Source organism: Mesoplodon densirostris, chromosome 9 (assembly GCF_025265405.1).
Source record: "Mesoplodon densirostris isolate mMesDen1 chromosome 9, mMesDen1 primary haplotype, whole genome shotgun sequence".
In the NCBI taxonomy this organism is placed as follows: domain Eukaryota; kingdom Metazoa; phylum Chordata; class Mammalia; order Artiodactyla; family Ziphiidae; genus Mesoplodon; species Mesoplodon densirostris.
Window position 1 is genome coordinate 110,743,370 of NC_082669.1, and position 22,855 is coordinate 110,766,224.

Consider the following 22,855-nt stretch of genomic DNA (forward strand, 5'->3'; position numbering starts at 1 on the left):
CCCCATATGTAAATGGCCATTTCTTTTGCTTGAGAACCGTCTTGAATTGGGAGAGCATGTGCCTTGGTTCTGGTACCCTTTATCCTTAAAGCAGCCCCTGACTGGAGCTGTGTGCGTATGGGCTATAGACATACTGTGATTCTGAGGTACACCTCATCAGAGGGCCACAGATGGGAACGATCAGAATCATGGAATCATGAAAGGTTCTTCTGCTTTGCTCTTGGAGCTCTGGCTCTTTTCTTTGGCAGGTTTTATGAGAAAAGTAGATGTGCTGGCCGTGGTAGAGCCGGGCTCCCTGCCAGTAGCATCTGCAGAGTCCTCCACGGCTAGTGTGGCCCTCTCTGCATTACACTGAATATCTTCATGATTCCCACTCAAACTGGCAAAACTAAGATGTTTCAAGACACTGAATGGCCAGGATGGTGTCGTGCGAAGGGGTCTGAACAAAGACGAAGGTTCTAGCCCTGGGTGTTCACAAACCAGCTGCCAGGCTGCCGTCACCTGGCCCAGCCACTGAGTGGAAACTCTGGGTGAGGTGGCCTTGCAGGTTCGTCCCAGCTCCAGCGTTGCATTTGTCCAACACCGGATGATAGTTGTCAGTTCCATTCAGGAGGTTGCAGAAGGTGTCTGCAGTTTGAAGATCAGGTGACATGGTGGCTGATCATGTCACCATTGTCTTCTACATCTTTAAGCTGATGAACAAAGCTGCATTTTAAAAGCTTTCTTTTCCCAGAAAAAGCGCAGAAAATGATCATGTTTTAAAATCTTGGGGCAAGGTTCTATTGGATAGGCTGCCTACTGTCTTAGGAATTAAAATAGTCCTACTTTCCCCAATAGTACAATTATTTTTTTCTTGGTTTCGTATTCATTCCATTGCCTCAAGTTGATTTGAAGAGACAGGAGGGCATCGGCCACAAGACTGCTTTAGCTGTTCCCCGAGTGTTCCTGTGCTGCGCACTTAGTGAGCAGAGGTTTCCAAAGGCACGTTTAAGGATCTACACCAGTGACGGCAGGTCGGGAGGGTGCTGCAGGCTGACTCGGCAGGATGACAGCGGTCCTTCAACACAGTCAGGACCAGGAGAGGAGAGTCATCATTGCTCAAGGGCGCTAACTCTTACCCAAGGAGAAAGTGCAATTCCACAGGAGACTGTAGAAGACCTAAGTGTTTAAGACTTACGTGACTGATCTCTGATAGTTAAGTCCCTCTGAAAATCAACGATGGGAAACATTTCTGGGAAGCAAATCTTTCCCACATCCGTGAAGTCATTCCGTAAACATGACACTGCACCTCCGTAGAGGGCTCTCCCCTTTCTCCTTGGTCCTTTGGAGGCCCACGGCACCACTCGGGGAGGGCACGGGGAGTGGGCACCTTACTGCGTGGTCATTGTCCAGCCTTTTTATAGTCATCCGGAGAAGAACATCAAGACTTGGGCGTTGTCGGGATGTCTTTCTACCTGCCCAGTGATTCTCACTAAACCTGCAGACTCACGTGGGACCGTGGGAGAGGCCGGATGCTATAACAAGGTCGTACCCCCTAGGCCTGCCTTCTGGAAAGGGATTGCAATTTAAGGAAAAACCAACCCACAGCTGCAAAAGGAGGTGGTGTGTATTGCATGCATGCACACGCACACACGCTTTAGGATTCTGTCTAGAATGCGGGCAGCTGGGGCCCTGGGCTGATCATTCTCTGGGCAGCTTACTCATGGGCCATTCCCTCCCCCGCCTGACGCCACCGCTGCTTCCTGGACAATTGGCTTTATACTCAGGCCGGGCTGCCCAGTGGACGGGGCTGGGTTAAGTGATTACAGAAGTTATTATATTCATCTCTTAAAGAATAACCGGCAGCAAAACTAGGCATCACCTTCTCTGAGAAAGCTCCCCTGCCCACACGGCAGGTGGCATCTCCAGGTGCCCACGTGTCACCGTGCACTCTCCTATCACACGCAGTTTCCTGCCCACACATCTCTCCGGTGAGGTGGCCTTTGGTCTGAGCCTCGAGCACTTTTCATCTGTGTGTTCTGAGTGCCTAGCTCAGCGCCTGGCGCTGAGGAAATATTTGTTGAGGTCAAAAGTGAATGCATGAATGGACGGGTTAATAATCAGTTGATACATTCTTGTGGTCCTCAGCCACTTAAACATAAAATAATTGGATGGAGACAAATAGCCAGAATCTGCGTGTATGTTTAGGATATTACCAATGGGGTGGGAAGCTCAGCTTCCTTTCTGCTTCAAGGAAGTAAAGGTTCGGTTAAGTAGTGATTGCTGATAGTTGAGCTTAGTACCAGAAGTACTCATGTGCTCATGGAATTTTTGAGTTTTTAAACTTTTTTAACTTTGCAGTTTTTATTATACTGTTCTTGTACTGAGTCTAGTAGGCAGTACAGCTCATCACTTAGAAAATATCCTATAGTCTGGAGCAGGGGTCAGCAAACTTTTCCCGTAAGGGGCCAGGTAGTAAATGTTTTAGGGGATCAAATGCCCTCTTGGCTGTCCTTACCTGGGGAGGCCTGACCCCTGAGACCAGCACCCAGTTGACTGGTACTCCCAGTGGGCACTCTTGCCAAAGATAATTCAAAACCCACAAGCAGGCCTTGTAAACACTAATGAATCTCATTGCCATTTTATTTTAAAAAGTAAATATTGCTCCCCAAAGGAAACCGACTCTAATTTTAATGAGTAATTCTCCTTCGGGAGCACAGAACACAGCTGTGGTTAAAGTTCACCAGAGAACCTTCCCAGCATCGCCGCCTCCTTGTGAGGAGGGGTCTCAGCGATGCCTTTGGGTCGGGAACCCCATAGACCACAGGAAGATGACAGCGGGCCCCAGGAGGGGCTTAAAGGCGTTTCTTCCAGCGCCTCCACATGGCCTCCAGTTAGTGGCTCTTACCTTTTAGGGTAGGTTTTGTTAGACCTTCGATCACATCGTAGGTCATGAACACTGCCTGACTGGTCCCTGCACTGTTGGAGGGGAGGGAAAACCTTGACCTTGGGGAGGCCTCCATTCTGCCGGAAGGTCGCTTCAGAAATGGTGCTGGTCTGTGGTCTTGGTTGTTCAAGACGGATAGCTAGGTTGTTTCCAGAATTCGACATCATCTACTGAAAGCCTAGAGATAGGAAAATGGATTTGGATCGATTAAGTGGGATTAAGTGAGAAAATACATGTAAAACTTTGAACAGATTCCCCCCCCTTGCTTCCCCTTTCTCCCATTCTTTATGGAGTCAGTATACGTAGTGATTTACACTAAAACGTAAACTATATCAAAATTTCTCTCCATATTGTATCATTCTCCAGGTATCCTCTGCAGATGAGTCTCTGCCTAAATTGAGAATGTCTCTGAGTTCTTTGATCTTTTCGTGAAGCTCTGCCCCCGTGCGTGTTTGTCTATTTATGTGAGGTTTTGTCTCTGCTGATCTAGAATAAGATCAAATTATCCTTTCATTTCCTTGCATGTCATCTCTGCTAGAGACCTTTAGTAAAAACACACAAACACTGAGGGCAGCTGCAGTGGCCTTCTTTGTGCTTACGGCTGACGGCGTTTGAGTTCAGGCCTCTTCAGGGCACCTTGCGGGCTAACACACCAGCACAGGGGACTTGCTGAATTTGTCGCATAGCCATGTTTTCTTTTAGAACCAAGTGACGTGGGAACTTCTGCCATCGCGACTGCCCAGCATTAGACGACATGAAGGATTTGAGGCTGGAGTCTGTGCAGGTCCACTTGGTGGATCAGAGACAAAGAGACTGGGTCTCTCTTTGCTTGGCCCGCTCCCAGGATGGGGACCAATGAACAGTAAGGCAGTTGGCAAGTCTTCAGAACTGCAAAGTGAAGCGCAGGCAGAGGGGTCGGTGAAGGAACCTGGTGGCGGACAGGGCTGGCGCCATCCTTGGGGAGCGGATGGGGATGGGGATGTGGCAGCCCAGTGGAAGAAAACCAAGGAGTGCCCAGGGCTCTGCACCCCCCCCAGAAGAGGAAGCTGACTTACCCATCATCACCCAGGGCGGGGGGCTGTAGCACGGGTGACGGTGAGCTGCTGCTCTGTGTCTCCCTGGAGACCAGGGGGCAAAGTGAAGCGTGTTTACCAAGGTCGGGGTTCACCGTGACGTCCTGATGACATGGCTTGTTAGACCTTAGGACACTTTCCCAGGCCGAGTCACAGATAGGATACTTTATCCGGGAGAGTCAAGGAGCCTTTGTTTAACCAAGTGGCTTTTCTTCCCGAACGGTTCAGATATCAGCTCTCCTGACAAGGTCTCGGGGCAGTGGGGACTGGCCTCCGAAGCATTTGCCCGTAGCCCCAGAACTCTTGGGGGGCGACAGATGTGGCCTGTCAGCCAGCTAAACGTGAAGGAGGACCTGGCAGGCCAGTCCTTTTGTGTCCGCACAGTTTGGACGCTCATCTGTTTACTGAACACTCCCCGTGCCCTGGACCTTCTGCCGGCCCCTGGAGCTGCAGAGAGAGGCGTGGTTCTTTCCTCACCGGCTTCCGCTTCTCATGGAAGGTGCCTCTGTCACCACGGTCAACAGCTCTTGGCAACCGTGACTGCTTCGTGTTGCGCAGTCACCCTCAGAAATGTTCCCCGCCCAGGCTTAGCGTCCTGTCCACAGCGGGAGCTGCAGGAGATCGGGAGCTGCCCGAGCCTCCTGGACCCTCCAATCTGGATAAAATGATTCTGCTGGCACAAAGCCCTCCCAGGCCTCTCCCTGCTCAGCCGAGACACCAAAGTCCGGGCCTCCTCCCAGGAGTGACTAGCTCACCTGCTGTCCTGTTGATTCTCTGCAGCCCCACACGTCCATCGGGCTTTCCTCCCCGAGTTCCAGCAGCCTTTCCTCATGGAAACCTTTACACCTGTGTTCTCCGAGTTACCTGGTGGAGACACCTTTGCAGAGTCTTGGGCCAGGCTGTACCTTAGTGATGATTACACTCCTTAGGCCTGGGATGTAACAGCTGTGCCTCTAAAGGACTGAGGCCGCTCTAAGGAAACTAAACTTAAAAAGTCAGCTTCTTAGGCGTCCTTTTGTGTCAGTGCTGTTTTCCCGCCTACTTAACACCACCATTTTATCAGAGGAGGTTATTTTTCTTTCTAACATGTCACCAGCAAAAAAAAAAAGAAAAGAAAGCGAGGGTCTTACTTCACCTGTTCGCTGGCACTGGCTCATGCTTCTTCCTCCCAGATGGCATCACGATACACTTCTGTGGGTCAGTGCAGGGTTCAGGAAAATCCAGGCGGAAGGTTTTTGCACTCCCACTGGGTCACTTCATAGGATTCGAGTTCCCACTTTAAAGAAAACAAATTTTTATTTTTATTTGTTTCCTCTAAATACAACCTTTATTCTGATCCTTAAATTTTTGATGAAGTATTTTCATTTTCACTCCCTTCCAAACCATTTGTAATTGCAGATTTGATTTATTTTTGTTTGTTTGTTTTTTTGTTTGTTTTTTTTTTTTTTTTTTGCGGTACGCTGGCCTCTCACTGCTGTGGCCTCTCCCGTTGCGGAGCACAGGCTCCGGACGCGCAGGCTCAGCGGCCATGGCTCACAGGCCTAGCCGCTCCGCGCCATGTGGGATCCTCCCGGACCAGGGCATGAACCCATGTCCCCTGCATCGGCAGGCGGACTCTCAACCACTGCGCCACCAGGGAAGCCCCTGATTCCTTTTTTGATCCAAAGTATTTTTTTTTTTTTTTTTTTTTTTTTTTTTTTTTTTTGCGGTAGGCGGGCCTCTCACTGTTGTGGCCTCTCCCCTTGCGGAGCACAGGCTCCGGACGCGCAGGCTCAGCGGCCATGGCTCACGGGCCTAGCCGCTCCGCGGCATGTGGGATCTTCCCAGACCGGGGCACGAACCCGTGTCCCCTGCATCGGCAGGCGGACTCTCAACCACTGCGCCACCAGGGAAGCCCCAAAGTATTTTATTAATTATAATTTCAATCTATTTATAAAAACTACTTATTCCTAGCTTTATTTTAATCATAGAGCATGCCCTATACAGTTTCTTTAGCCAAGTATGTAATTAATTCTTGTAAACATTCTATGGATATATATACACGATTTATTTTTCCATTTAAAAACTATAAAATTGTATTATTCAGTTCTTTTTTTATGTCCTCATTTTTTTTTTTTAATTTTTTTTTTTGCGGTACGCGGGCCTCTCACTGCCGCGGCCTCTCCTGTTGCTGGAGCACAGGCCCCGGACATGCAGGCTCAGCGGCCATAGCCCACGCACCCAGCCACTCCGCGGCATGCAGGATCCTCCCGGACCGGGGCACGAACCCGTGTCCCCTGCATCGGCAGGCGGACTCCCAACCACTGCGCCACCGGGGAAGCCCTGTCCTCATTTTTGATCTAACACAGCTGTCTAATTCTGAAATAGGCAGAATAAAGGTTACCAGTATATTTGTGTTTTGATTAAATTTTAATTGCTTTTCTATGTATTTTTGCTTTATATTCAGTGGCTATGCATTGTGATGCGGGAAGGCGTATGACAGGTATATGTTTATTCTGTCTAGTATTTTTAACCTAAATTCATTATCTGATTTTATTTTTTTATTTGAAAACGAATTTTTAAAAATAGCTCATTACCATTGTAAAAATTCATGCTACCGAAATGTCAGTAATTCAGCATAAGATACTAGATGAAGAGGTTGTTCTTGAAAACACTTTGTCAGATGGAATAAATGGCAGAGAGAATAGACTCGAGGATTGGAGTGCATTTGCCTCCTGCCCCTCGCAGGTGTAGGTGCCTGCAGAGAGCTTGGCAGCCGTGGGGAAGACCTCAGCTCTCGGGGTGACAGCCAAGTGCAGATAGAAGGGCCCAGTGGGTGGTGCTCACCCTGCAACACTGAGCTCAAAGGATGGGCAGGTGTAGCCAGGACACCTTCCACTACCCCGGGAGTCCGGGCACCAACCCAGGTTTGAACCTAGAAGCCCTGAGCTAGCATGACAACCGCCTCCTCCGTCTCAGAATCTGAAGCCTTAAAGGAGAAGGAAGTTTTATGTAATGTGTTTTGGTTTTCAAGGACCATTAACAACAAAAACATTGGAGTTGAAGGGTCATATTCCGATCTTGCTGCTGGCACGTGCTAAAGGCATGGTCTGGATTAAGACACTTAACTTCTCAAGACCTCAGTTTCCTCATCTGTAAAATGGAGATAACAATGCATGTCTTGTCGGGGTCACCACGTGGATTAAGTTAATCTGCTTAAAGTACATGGCGTGGAACCTGGTATGAAGAAAGTGCTCGCTGAGGGGTGGCGTTTATTGTTGTTCTTGCTGTTAGGGTTATTATGTGGCTTAACCAAAATGTAGAGAATGAGAACAAAATATGAATTTCATCAGATGAGAGTCTGGTATGTGTAGGAAGTTGAGTGGGGCTGCGTTTGATAGAGCGGGGCGATGCCAGCTATAATGGAGGGTCTGGGTGGGGGACCACGGGCTGTCTCTTCCCCGACTCTTCTCCGACTCGTAGCGGGGAGGGAAGCCGTTCGCCAGATACACCATCAACTCCTATGCCTCTAAGCCTTTGGCTCCACATAGGTTTTCAAACGTGTGTCTCTTTAGAAAAGACTGTTATCAGGTGACAATTCCCCTGTGCTGATGCCACTGCAGGATCATCCCTGGAGGAGCAGAGAGAATACGTTCCTTATAAGAAGCCTGGGCAGTATATATATATATATATATATATATAAGCCCATGCCACTCTCTCTCTTCGTCCCAGCTTACCCTTCCCCCTCCCCGTGTCCTCAAGTCCATTCTCTATGTCTGCGTCTTTATTCCTGTCCTGCCCCTAGGTTCTTCAAAACCATTTTTTTTAATTCCACATATATGTGTTAGCATACGGTATTTGTTTTTCTCTTTCTGACTTAACTTCACTCTAAATAGATAGCTAGTGGGAAGCTGCTGCATAGCACAGGGAGATCAGTTCGGTGCTTTGTGTCCACCTAGAGGGGTGGGATAGGGAAGGTGGGAAGGAGATGTAGGAGAAATGGGGATATATGTATACGTATAGCTGATTCACTTTGTTATAAAGCAGAAACTAACACACCATTGTAAAGCAATTATACTCCAATAAAGATGTTAAAATATAAATAAATAAAATATATCCTACAAAATAAAATAAAATAAAATAAAAAAATAAGAAGCCTGGGAAGTCAATGCCCAGAACATATTCATCCTCTAACTGGAAGCTAGTTTCCTTGGACCATCATCTCCCCACCCTTCCCCCCACCCCACCCTCTGACCCCTGGTGACCACCATTTTACTCTCGGTTGCCATGAGTTCGGATTTTTTAGATTCCACATATAAATGAGATCATACAATACTTGTCTTTCTGTCTGACTTATGAAATGCTAATTAAGTGAGTGGAAGGAGGTAATCGTTTTGTAGTAGAGAAGTGTATCAATCAATGTGCTGTACACCTTAAACTTACCCAGTGATACATGTCAGTTACATTTCAATAAAGCGGGGGGTCAGGCGGGAATCTAAACAAGCCTGTGGGACCTCCTGTCTCCTTCTCCCTCCTGTAAACCAGAGTCCCCAGCCCCGGGACCTCCAGCTGGTCGCTGTTCTCCAGTCCTTACCGGCAGCCACAGGGAACTGAGCAGAAATGGATGAGCTGCCTCCCCCAGGTCACAGCCTCCAAGGGCATTACCGCTCACCCAGTTCTGGAAACAAAGGGGGCAGGTAGCGTTTCATCCACGTTGACAAATCCGATGAGGGGAGAAAGATTGATCTTTTCAGCAAGAGAAGATTATTTAATGAAATGTCCTAGACATGGGGAGAACCAGACTGAAGTGACACCCCATTAATAACTTATAAAAGTCTCTAATCAGTTTGGGTTAATTTGGTATTCATCGTTAAAACATTCATCATGGGCACTGAAGTCCATGACAGCAGCCAAGAAATTAATTCACGGGGATGGAAATCGCCTTATGTGCCCTCAAATAACGGATGGAGCCGGTTTAGTGAGTGATTTACTAGCTCTGCCAAGGGCACCCTTCAAATGTAAGGCAATGTGTTATCCCTTCACGGCTCTGTGCGACTCAGTCACTTTAAATTCACTTGCACTCACGTACGTAAGCTGAGTTTTCAGCACATAACCTGAATGGATGGGGCGGAGCTACCCGGTGGTCACGGTCAGAGAACCAGGACGATCGGGAAGGGGTTGCCAGGCAGAGAACCAGGACGGTCGGGAAGGGGTTGCCAGGGCTCCTCCCTTTGACCAGCAGGTGCTCTGAAGACACAGGGGTTTCAAAACACAAAGGCGACTTCGTCATTGGGGCGTTATAGAGGAAGTGCGGAAAGCAGTGTAATCAGTACATCACGATTCAGTGCAGATTCTTTTTAACTTCTGTCATGCTATGTGAATTAGAGGGGCATAAGAGAAAATTCATTCTCAAAACAGTATGAAAATATACAGTAAGAGTCATAAAGACATTCCTGCACTTTAGCACAGAAACCCCTGTTAAAGAGAAGCCAAAAGCTGTATAAACAAAGACATTCATAATGCTATTATCTATAATAAAGATTTCAAAGGCTGGAAATATCCTACGTGTTTATAGGAGAGCAATTTGGTAAAGTATGGGACATTGACAGGATGAGCCATTATACAACCATCAAAAAGTAGCAGGTAGGGCTTCCCTGGTGGCACAGTGGTTGAGAGTCCGCCTGCCGATGCAGGGGACGCGGGTTCGTGCCCCGGTCCGGGAGGATCCCACATGCCGTGGAGCGGCTAGGCCTGTGAGCCATGGCCGCTGAACCTGCGTGTCCGGAGCCTGTGCTCCGCAATGGGAGAGGCTGCAACAGTGAGAGGCCCGCGTACTGCAAAAAAAAAAAAAAAAAAGTAGCAGGTAGACTGTATAGGAACAGGGGAAATATACCATCTACTAAATAAGATTAGGACTAAATATAAGGTGTTTGGTATATATTTGTATATGAGGAAGGATAACCATTTGGACCTGGCCAGACTATGGGCATTTTACCCACTTCTAAAAGTTTCTTGGATGAGCAACATTACATATTCATTAAAAATTGAAAAGAAGATGTATTGTCAAGGGCAAGGTTTAGGAATTCCACTCAGTAGACGTGTGTTCCAGCCAAGGGGGGTGGGGGTCAAGCGTGGTGGTTTTTGCAGACTGGTCCTTGGGACGAGGGTGGCTTCAGTCCCACTGGGTTCAAAGCACTGTGCATGTGCCCTTTCCCCCGGGCTCTGCTGCAAACCCTCAGGAGGGATTTTCCAGAATTTACTTGTAAGCCAAAAGCAATTAAGAAGAAGGTGGACTCGGGGTTGAAAACCGGTCCTGACCTAGTTGTGCACGTAGGTCTGTGAAGATAAACCATGTTCTCTTCCTCATCAGAGCTTCCCTAATGCGATCGTGATGGGAGCAGTGTATTATTTTTTTTATAAAGAATCTAATTTTGAAGGGTGCCCACATCAGCCTTGAGAATATTAGGTTAGAGAATTTCAGGGTAATCTATCAAATAGAATTTAAAAGCAGGACCAGAGTTCTACATTAAGAAAGAGTGCATTTAATGATAGATTCCTTAGATAATGTAACAAGGCAGTTATAAATTAACCTTTTTAGACATTAGGACGTGGGGTGGAGGCCACAGTTCCATTTGCAGCCACGGACAAACCCATCATTTCCCATTATGTGCAGAACAGGTTCTGGACATTGATATTCCTTTCCAGTAGCCTCGGGGGTGATCTACACTATCTGTGCTGCTAAGAATCTCTTTAGTGTCTGTAATGGACTTGCAGGATATTTTGCGGACTTCTCCTATTTGGGTGGAGGGACCACCTCTTTCTCATAATTCCTAAAATGGCTCACAATTGGAAAATATCAAAGTAATGGCTCCATCTATTCGTCTCCATGAAATAACCATGACTTGTTCTTTCTCTAAACTGCTGTAATATTGTCAGCCCTACTTATTGTGGCAGTTAATCAGCTTCCTCGTTTTATTATTCAACTTTTTCACTTGTGAATAACTTTATTTCCCAGACCACACGTAAGCTCTTCAAGGACAAAGAATGTTTTTCATTACATTTCGATCTTCCGCAGCCCAAGGCTCCACTGAGCAGAGTCCAGCTTCTCAGCAAATACCTGGTAAATGAGTGGTATCCCAGAGGGAAAATAAACTTAAATGTCAGATTTATGGACACAAGGTCCAAAATTCATGGAAATAGAAACACTTGATGTTGCAAATTAAAAATTTTAAGATTTAGCAACTTGTCTGATGCTTCAGACCGTGAACAGTTCAGCAGTTCAGACTGTGATCAACACATGGAAAGAATTCTGGATTTTTGAGTAGGACTTTTTTTTTCATAAAATGTTTGCTATGCTTTGAAAGATCTCAAAACAAAGATGTGAATTTTCACTATTAAAATTTCTCAAGAAGGACAGGCTGGACTGAGTGTCCTGACCAAAGAGTGGGAACTCTTTGGATTTCCCCAGGAATTGCAGAGTATAAACGCACCCCTTCTTGTCCCCCAAGATGCAGGTGATTTCATTCTGTTTGCTGTCAGAGGGGACAGTCAGACCTCACTGATGTGTGTCCTCACTCACCCTCTGGTTACTGCGTCTGGGTTGGTGAACAGCACAGAGACACGCAGGGCACCAGACAGAAAGTGTTTAGCTCATGTGAAACAAGATGCTTCTAAGAACTTTATCAGCATCTTGGGCAGTTATGTGGCAATGATTCTTCTGCCTTTTCTTCAAAACAGACCTCCCAGCACTCCTTTATAACACCGTGTCAACCCTTACTGACTATCAGAAATCAGTTACAAATTTTGGAAAGTCACAATACTTTATTTTTTTAAAGAACCCTTCTCGATACCAGTGTTTTCTTTCTGCCCTTTGACACGGTTATTCCCGCAATCCATGAGGCTTTATTTTAGTCCCCTGACTCCTGGGGAATGCGGGCGTCTCCTTATGACAGAACAAAGATGCGAGTGAGCATAATTAATCCATGAGTCAGTTTAAAAAAACAGACCTAGTTTTATGTATTTTACAGTGTGTTTATTTTATGTATATCATGGCTGAAATTTAGTTCAGTTCAGTCATTTCCATTTATAAAGGATAACTAGCAAATTTGTGAATTGATTTTTCTGTTGGTTCTTCAATTTGAAAACCTAATCATTTGTCTGACTGGTTTTAGTTTTTACCATAATGGCTTTGATGGCCATTAACATCTGGAATTATGTTTTAATGTCCTCAGCTGGGCTTGGTTTAATGAGTGTAAATCACACATGTTGGTAAGCCAAGGCTAGGCCAATACTTTTATCTGACATCTCCCCAGCCCCGGTCTCCCCAGAGTCGTTGCCCACGTGAGCAATGCCTGCCCCGAACTTACCCAGACTCAGAACCTGGACTCACCATTGTTTCTGCCAAGCCTTCTGTGGCTACACTTGCAGTGATTGCTACTCAGTAAAAGGACCACCATCTCTTCCGCTGCCCAAGTCAGAAACCTGGCATCCGTGACTCCTCTGCCGTCCTCATCCCCAACTGGACCCATCAACAAGCCCTGTGAATTCTACTGTCCTGGTACTGTTAGGCCCCATCCTGTCCTCTCCATTCCCATCATCACCTCCCACTGGACCCCTGTGATAGCTGCTGGCTTGGCCTCCTGCCCCGAGTCTACCCTGCTCCAGAACGTTCTGTAACTGAGGGATCATGTCGACCTTCTATGTCAAGTCCTTCCCCTGCTGCATTGCCTTTAGGGGAAAGCCCAGACCCTGTAACGCTCCTGAGGTGCTGCCCCTGACACTGGTCTCCCCATCCCAGGCTGAGGACCAGTCATAATGAACACTCTGCAACTCCCCAGACGTCCCAGACCCTCTCCCCTCTGCACATGTATCCTTGCTGTCCCTGCACTCTAGACCACATTGCTAATCCCACCCTTCACCCTGACCCCGACCTCCTTTGCCTGGTGAAAGCCACCCAGATCCTCACCCACAGCCGTGATTGGTCTGGAGACCCTCTGCTCGTTCCCTTCCCCCCACACCGTGGTCCTCCACATGCTCATCTTTCTGTGTGTCAGCTCCTTAAGAACAGGTACCTTCTCCTCTTCACTGATGTATCCTCAGCCCTGAAGTACAGACTTGACTGTTCATAAGCACTGAATGAGTATGCAAAGGCTGATTGAGGGACTTGATCCATTAAGGCATATTATTGTTTTTATTGCAGTATAGTTGATTTACAATATTGTGTTTTACAGCATTGTGTTAGCTTCCCGTGTACAGCAAAGTGATTCTGTTATACATATATATACATTTTCATTTTCGTATTTTTTTCCATTATGGTTTATCCCAGGACACTGAATATAGTTCCCTTCGCTATACAGCAGGTCCTTGTTGTTCATCCATTCTAAATATAATAGTTTGCATCTGCTAATCCCGAACTCCCAATTTTTCCCTCCCCCATCCCCTTCCCCTTTGGTAACCATAAGTTTGTTTTCTATGTCTGAGTCTGTTTCATAAATAAGTTCATTTGTGTCATATTTTAGATTCCACAGATAAGTGATATCATATGATATTTGTCTTTGTCTGACTTACTTCACTTAGTATGATAATCTCTAGGTCCATCCATGTTGCTGCAAATGGCATTATTTCATTCTTTTTTAAGGCTGAGTAATATTCCATTATTTTGGGTTGGCCAAAACATTCGTTCGGGTTTTTCTGTAACATCTTATGGACAAACCCAAACGAAATTTTTGGCCAACCCAGTGTATATGTGCCACACCTTCTTTGTCCGTTCCTCTTTATCCATTCCTCCAATATCTGGACATTTAGGTTGCTTCCATGTCCTGGCTATTGTAAATAGTGCTGCTATGAACATAGGGGTGCATGTATCTTTTTGAGTTAGAGTTTTCATCTTTTCCACATATATGGCCAGGGGTAGGATTGCTGGATAATATGGCATCTCTGTTTTTAGTTTTTGAAGGAACCTCCATACTCTTTTCTATAGCGGCTACAACAATTTGCATTCCCACCAGTAGTGTAAGAGAGTTCCCTTTTCTCCACACCCTCTCCAGCATTTATTGTTTGTGGACTTTTTAATGATGGACATTCTGACTGGTGTGAGATGGTACCTCATTGTAGTTTTGATTTGCATTTCTCGAATAAGCGATGTTGAACATCTTTTCATGTGCCTTTTGGCCATCTGTATGTCTTCTTTGGAGAAATGTCTATTTAGGTCTTCTGCCCATTTCTTGATGGGGTTGTTTCATTTTTTGTTATTGAGTTGTATGAGCTGTTGTGTATTTTGGAAATTAAATCCTTGTCGGTTACATTGTTTGCAAATATTTTCTCCCAGTCCATAGGTTGTCTTTTCATTTTGCTTCTGGTTTCCTTTGCTGTGCAAAAGATTGTAAGTTTGATTAGGTCCTGTTTGTTTACTTTCGCTACTTAAGGCATATTGTTTACCCAAAGTGAAAATCAGTTACCTCTTCTGATATAAGCATAAACCTGAGGTGCATTTGTCATATTTTTCCTGTATTTTCACCTGTTGTAACTGGCCTTCCATCTTAGGCCATAACTTGTAACATACCTCCCTTAAGTCTTAACCTTTGCAGCCTCCAAATGAGTTATAATTACCCATGACGTGACGTTCAAGCTCAGGCTCAGGGAACTTCCAGCAAATTTCCAGATTAAAAAAAAATTATAATTGCATGTGCATGTATTTATTTCATTAAACTAATTTTCTCCATGGCCATACAAGCTCATATTTTCTCAATTCGCTGAGAAATGTGAATGTTTAACGGAATTTGAATCATTAAGATGTGCTCTGAAGTCACCGCTCTCTATTTCCTATGATTGTAATCATCCCAGGACAAGGTTCGTGGTGGACTTGCTGAGTGAATTCTGTCTTTTAAATTTCCTGTTATTGTATTACAAGATTAACTGACTCCAAAATCTTCTTATCAAAAGGCACAGAATAATAAAAGCATAAATTCATCAGTCAGTGGAAAAGTAAACTATCAATTCTAGGCTGATGAAACATAACAGAACCTCACTGTAGCACATCTCATTGTTCTGTGGCCTCAGCCATCTCCCCACATCCCTGTTGGATCGTATCTGAACAGTAAATCAGTGTCATAACAAAGCAGCCTGTCAAGCAGCTGGTAGGCCTGCCTTTCACCTCCTGTGTCATAAGGAAATGTGCCAGTGTTTTTGTAATTTCCCAATGAGGTGGCAGAGTCTGTAAATCCTTTCTTCCAACAACCCTACAATTTTATTGGCCAAGCGTTCAACGGTCTGGTACACATTTAATGAAAACAAAGGGTTATGGTGGTAGGTGATTGTTTGAACTAGTGGTTCTTAGCTACTCTTTGACTTTTATAAAGACCAGTGCCTGGGCTCCATGCCCAGGGATTCTGGTGTGTTTGCACCAGGCAGGGCTTGGGCACTGCTAAATATCAGAGCTCCCAGGAGCTTCTTATGTGCAGCCAGATTTGAGCATCACGGGTTCAGATGCCGGCAGGCTGGGTGGGGACTGCATGGTCTCTTTAATTACTCTGAAGCCTCATGGACACCGTGCCAACTTCATGAAAAAACAAAGAATCTGTGAGATTAAGTTTTTAATCACCAGGCCTATAGCAAAGGAGTGTGTTGCATATAAAATCTCCAGTCATTAGAACATTCCCAATGAAACCTTCACTTCCCGATGTTGGAGGCCCCTCATCGGGTCAGTGGGCACATCCAGGCAGATGCTGACTGCACTGCAGGTTGCCTTGGTCCTGGCCAATCAATTCAACTCAAAGTTAAGATCAGGATGTTACAAAATTATTGTGTTTTCTTTTTCTTCTAGCTCTGGGTGAGCAGTCATTGCCCACACTGATAGACATTTTATACATGTTAATTTTTTTGTGATTTTCTCCAATCAAATCTATAAACAATAAAGTCTACTAAAAAGACAGCCATAACTAGCAAAAGTGCTAGATTTCAGACAGCAAGTTGTCACTACGTGGCTGCTTGGGTTGGGACATAATAGCTAATAATAAAGCAACCCTATATTTAGGGCTTCCAAGGCACCAATTACCAAGACAGGCATTTCACATATATTGTCTCTTTTGTTCACCGTATCTCCATTTAACAGTGAGAAAATTGAAGTTCAGAAAATGTAAGTTGTTTCTCCAAGATCATGTATTAATGATGGAATCATAACAGAAACCCAAGTCCTGCTTTTTTCTCTGCACCAAACTGTACGTCTGGGTTCAGTGTCTTCAGCTGAAAAACCAGAATGACTTATCTTGAGACCAAATGAGTTCATGTCTGTGAAAAGTCTTTGAAAATCCCTTAAATGCCCTGAAAATGCAAAGTGTTATTACTGGGAATGATGATATTTGTATTCAAGGCCACCCATATGAAACATTTTTGCAATATCAAGAAACTGGCTGTCTTCTGATACGGCCGCTGGTGTAATTAATCTAACACACTTATCTTTCTCCCTACTCGCCTTCTAAAAGGAAATGAAACATTGACCTAACTGTGATATTTCGTCTGAAATCTCTGCAGCTTCCATAAATGAGCTGTCAGGGCCCCAGAGCAGGCACTAAACCCCAACCGGAATAAAATGTTCCTTCTGTAAGAGACGGATCATTAGTCCAGTGGGACGTACTCACACTTGAGTGATGTGCAAAGCCTTTTTAGAGGGTTAAACAAATAAAACTCTGAGTGTCCCCTTCCCCGGGGGTGACCTAAACATTTTTTGTTTTAGTTTTCTACCTTTAACTATTTTCTGTTTCAGATGCATTTTTATATCTTAATGAAATACTTTGTAAAGGCAAAGAATATATATGAAGTGTGAAGAATAATAAAATGAAGACCCACACACCGTCCACTCAGCATGGAACATGGAACATGGTCTCACTCCCCTCCTCCACCTGACAACCAGACTCTGAATTTTCTTTACTCATTCCTGCTATTTTTTTTATAAATTTATTTTATTTACTTATTTTTGGCTGCATTGGGTCTTTGTTGCTGCACACGGGCTTTCTCTAGTTGTGGCGAGCAGGGGCTACTCTTCGTTGCAGTGCGTGGCCTTCTCATTGTGGTGGCTTCTCTTGTTGTGGAGCGTGGGCTCTAGGGTGCATGGGCTTTAGTAGTTGCAGCACGTGGGCTCAGTAGTTGTGGCTCACAGACTCTAGAGCACAGGCTCAGTAGTTGTGGCACACGAGCTTAGTTGCTCTGCGGCATGTGGGATCTTCTGGGACCAGGGCTCGAACCCGTGTCCCCTGCATTAGCAGGCAGATTCTTAACCACTGCGCCACCAGGGAAACCCTCCTGCTATTTTTTGAAAAGTTTTACCACGTGCTGATGAATCCCTGAACAATATATCGGTTATGGTTTTAACTTTAAATAACTATTGCCATACCTTGTACGTAACCTGTTCCTTGATTTCTGCACTCAACACCATTTGTGATATTTGTAGATATTTGTGATACATGTAGCTGTAATTGAACATTTTTCAATGTGACTTGGTTGTCCATTGTACAAATATGTCCCAGTGAGTTTATCCAGTCCCCTGCCCATGAATATGCAGTTCATTTCTAGTTAGTTTTAAATTTGTTTTAGTTTTGTTAAGTACATGTTGCTCATTTCCTGGTACACATGTGCCAAAGTTTCTGTGGGTTTTAATTTGCATATAATTGATTACTAATGAGGTCAAACATTTTTTACAGGTGTAATTATTGTTTATATTACATCTTCTGTAAAATGCTTGTTCATGCCTTACCTATTTTTCTTTTGGGTCGCGTGTCACTTTCTTATTGATATGTACATTTTCTTTATGTAGAGTTTTTTTACAAAATTAATATGCAGAAATCTGTTGTGTTTCTTTTTTATTGAAGTAGAGTTGATTTACAATGTTGTGTTAGTTTCAGGTATACAGCAAAGTGATTCAGTTATATATATATATGTATAATATATACATATATATGTTTTCTTTTTCAGATTATTTTCCATTATGATTTATCACAGAATATTGAATATAGTTCCCTGTGCCATACAGTGGGTCCTTGTCCTTATATATTCCAAATTCTAATTATTTTTCCATTTTATTATTGCCAATATTTTCTTGCACTTTACAGCTTGTCTTTTCACTCTCATTTTGATATTTTTTTGATAGGAAAAGATGTTAATTTCAAATGAGATAAAATTTATTCACTTATGGTTTGCATTTTTTATGTCTTTTTGAAGAGATTTTTCCTACCCTGAGAATATATCCTCCTACATGTCTTCTAACATTTTTGTAATTTCATCTTGCAAAATAGGTCTTTAGTCCACCTAAAATTGACTTGGGAGTTGGGTGTGAAGCAGATTTACAATTATTTTTCCATAGGAATAATCACTGTCCCAGAACCATTTATTGAAAAACTCTTCCTTTCCTCACCGATCTTCAGGGCTGCCTCTACCATTTATCCACTTTCCTGTATGTGTAGGTTTGGTTTCAGACTCTCTACTATGTCCCACTGGTCTTTTGTCTATTGATGTGACAGAACCACACATTCTTAATTATCATAGCTTTATAATAGGTATGACATACCTATTGGCAGTAGATAGTGTTACATCTATTGTACTAAATGTACATGTTGCTCTTGGGGCGTGTCTTGGCTATCTTGGGTAGTGTGTGTGTGTTCTTTTTTTTTTTTAACATCTTTATTGGAGTATAATTGCTTTACAATGGTGTGTTAGTTTCTGCTTTATGTGTGTGTTCTTTTAAAAACACTTTGGGCTATTAGTCGGAGCTGCAGTAAATCTACACACCAGTTATGGGAGGGCTTATAAACTTCAGCTATTGAACCTTCCAATACGTGGTATAGTTGACAATTTATTTACCTTTTCAAAACATGTCTTTCACTAAAGTCAATGTTCTCTAATAAATTTCATGCAAATATTTGGCTTAAATGTATTCCTAGGTATTAGAGTATTTTTGGAACTATTGCATATATTTCATTTTTTAAAACATAATTTTTCTAATTTATATATTCAGGTGAATAGAATTGCAGTTGACTTTTTATATTGATTTCATATCCCTCAGCCTTGCTAAACTCATTTAATTCCAAAACTTTATTTGTGATTTCTTTGGGTTAAGGATTTAGGCAATCCTATCCTCTCCAAATGCTGACAAATTTATTTCTTCCTTTTTCACCCTGCTCTGTCTGCTTCCCTTATCTGTCTTGCTGTGCTGTCCAAGGCCACTAATACCAAGTGGTATAAAATGGTAATTGTGGGACTCTGATCCTTGTCTTGTTTCTGATCATAAAGGAAATGCTTTCAGGTTTTCACCATTTAGTGTGAAGTTGCTGCAGACTTATGTGGTAGATGCCCTTGACCCGTTTAAGGAAAGTCATTTCCATTTCTAGTTTGCTCTGAGGTTTTGTTTATTTCTTTGTTTTATTTTTGTTGTTGCTATTGTGGTTTGTGTTCTGTTATTCGTTATCTTGAATGGATTTTGAATTTTGAAGTGTGTTTTCTGCATCTACTGAGGTGATCCATGTGGCTTTTCTCCTTTAATCTGTCAGTGCAGTACTGTATTGATCAACAGAAAACCAGCCTTACGTTAGTAGGATAAATCCAATTAGATAAATCCAACTTTCTTATACACATACATATTTTGCTCGGTTTTTTAAACCCACATTTTCTTTACGATTTTTGCATATCTGTTCATGAGTAAACTTGATCTACTAGTGTGGTAAATACATTATTGAGTTAGACTTAAATCACTTTATTAAAATGGTACTTAGGGACAAACGCAAAGCTCGGTATAAACTTACATAACTTATATATATATATATATATATATATATATATATATAATTTACCAGTTAACTTCAACAAATCTGTAAAAGCAACAAATTTAAAAGGAGCAATACCAATTTATGGTGCTGGTGATTATAGCACTGACTGTTCCTGCCTTTTCTTTTTCACACCTGTGTTACCCTATGCCATGTTATGAGTCAATTTCCTGAGACTTTTCTTTATTTGACCTGCTGAGAAACCTTCTTTGGAACAACAGAGCATGATATTATTGTTGCTTTGCTTGGCAGAGTTGTATTACTTACACATCAAATTCACTTTTATTCTTTTCTCACAACTCAAGTAGTGTCACTTGACGCTAATGTGCTTGTAAACATAAAGTCAGGAATTAAAAGTAGATGATGAGGGCTTCCCTGGCTGCACAGTGGTTAAGAATCTGCCTGCCGATGCAGGGGACACAGGTTCGAGCCCTGGTCCGGGAAGACCCCACATGCTGCAGAGCAACTAAGTCTGTGCACCACAACTACTGAGCCTGCGCTCTAGAGCCCGCGAGCCACAACTACTGAAGCCCATGTGCCACAACTACTGAAGCCCGTGTACCTAGGCCCTGTGCTCCACAACAAGAGAAGCCACCACAGTGAGAAGCCCGCACACCACAATGAAGAGTAGCCCCCGCGCGCCGCAACTAGAGAAAGCCCCCACGCAGCAACGAAGACCCAATGCAGCCAAAAATAAATTTAATTAGTTAATTTTTTAAAAAGATGCTGAGGGCTTCCCTGGTGGCGCAGTGGTTGAGAATCTGCCTGCCAATGCAGGGGACACGGGTTCGAGCCCTGGTCTGGGAAGATCCCACATGCAGTGGAGCAGCTGGGCCCGTGCACCACAGCTACTGAGCCTGCGCGTCTGGAGCCTGTGCTCCGCAACAAGAGAGGCCGCCACAGTGAGAGGCCCGCGCACTGCAATGAAGAGTGGTCCCCGCTTGCCGCAACGGGAGAAAGCCCTCGCACAGAAACGAAGCCCCAACACAGCCAAAAATAAATAAATTAATTTAAAAAAAAAAAAAAAAAGATGCTGAGACATCGTTGATAGTCATCTGGGAGGTCTAGAATATGGCATATTAATTTTATTAAGATTCTCATCAAAATGAACATATGAAACTTAAAAATCTTTTAAAAGCATCTGTGTGCTCAGCCTCCTAGGTTATTGTCACTCACTTGATACCCATCCAGAAGGAACCATCAGTGAGATTCGTTAGGCTGCTTTCCATTAGGAACAGCACAGATGATAAATGAAACAATAGAACCTCCGTGAACAGTGAGCAGTATTTTAGATAAATCCTCGTGCCCTGGGGGGACTCCTCCAAGACCGGACACGTAGACACCACAACTTTTCATACTGACTTTCACTAATTTCTCCATCATGAACTTCAAAGAAAAGTGAGCTGGGGCTTCCCTGGTGGCACGGTGGTTAAGAATCTGCCTGCTAATTCAGGGGACACAGGTTCGAGCCCTGGTCCGGGAAGATCCCACATGCCGCAGAGCAACTAAGCCCGCGAGCCACAGCTACTGAAGCCCACGTGCCTAGAGCCTGTTCTGTGCAACAAGGGAAGCCACCGTGATGAGAAGCCCGTGCACCGCAACGAAGAGTAGCCCCTGCTCGCTGCAACTAGAGAAAGCCTGCACACAGCAACAAAGACCCAACTTAGGCAAAAATAAATAAATTTATTTTAAAAAAAAAGTGAGCTGTGTCCATGGACCTACAGTGCTCTCTGTTTTCTGTATACGTGCAGCTGTATCAGCATAAGGGAAGAGGAGAAATGGTCCAGCCGGCTGGGACTGGTTCCCTCCAAATGGGCCCCTCCCGATTCCGAGGCACCAGAAGGGGCTGATTTCCTCCCCAGTCAACCTCTGCATGTACCTTACAGACAGGCCAGTGGTTATTTCCCCTTTACAGCTGCCTTTATTCTCATTTTAACCTGACCTGCAATAAGTGAAAATGTTGAGGACAGAAAATAAAAACCCTGGTTTCATTTGCTCTGATCTCTTTTCCCTCATGATAATGTCCATAAGCCCCATTCATTCAATGGTGTTTGAGCGCCTTCTGTTTGCCAGGCAACCCACAGCCTTAAGGACCACCAGCTGCTGTGTGTTCCCTGATGGCTCCACCATCCTGTTTATACCACATAGATAAAGCAAGGCTGGTAAAGCCAGGAACATCTTTCACTGTTTTGCTTCATAATACGCCATCTTAGTTGGGGAGAAACGACCTGTGAGAAGCAACTTTAAAGTGTTTTGATGCAACTCAAACACCTTTCTAAGATTGTTTTTCTCCACACTAGCTACGTGGAATTCCTTAATGTTATGGAGCAAAGTGGTGAGCATTTGGAGGATGGTCTGGGGCAGGATTGTAGGTGCTGCATGGAGAGAGAGCTTAGGAAGACTGAAGTATCAATAGGTAGTAAGGAAATTATTCCAGTTTCAATTCTCCTTCAAACTTTGGCTCATAGACCAGGAGAAAGTCTTTGACAGGCCCTAATACCTCCTAATCTCCCTTTGTAACAAAGAGAGCTACACCTCAGGTCCAGGTCTTTAAGTAGACCTGGACAGAATTAGAAAGAATGTTTTGTTTTGTCGGTGTTTATGCTTACCACCTCTTCACTGCTAAGCGTACTGGTGTTCCCTTTACGCTAGGGAGACAAAATGTCCCTTGTAAATGAAACCTGTTTACATCTAAAGGGAAATGATTGGAAAAAATATCATAAATAATAGTACTAGTGGTGCTCAAATCAAAATCCAAAAACATCATGGAGGTGGTTGGCGGTTAAGCAGGCTTTGGGAGCCACTCCTATGGTGAAAAGAGCAGAGTTTAGAAGCAGCCCAACCAAGCTGGACTGAAACCCAGCCCGCCACTTACAGGAGGGTATGATTTTAATGACCCCTCAGAGCCTCGGTTTCCTCATCTGTAAATACGGTAGAAAGGCCACCAGGGATGCCATGAAGGTTACTTAAACAACTAATGTGCAGCCTTCCTTGATGGAGTAAATGTTAGTTCCCTTTCTTGGCCACTGATGTGGAAGGAGAAACCTAATAGCATCTTGAATCTGAGC

General features: G+C 44.1%; 1 protein-coding gene across 1 annotated transcript in view; it reads left to right on the forward strand.

Moving 5' to 3' along the window:
- Positions 1-22,855, forward strand: part of DPP6 (dipeptidyl peptidase like 6) — an 804,405-nt gene that overhangs the window by 593,692 nt on the left and 187,858 nt on the right. The window lies entirely within an intron of this gene.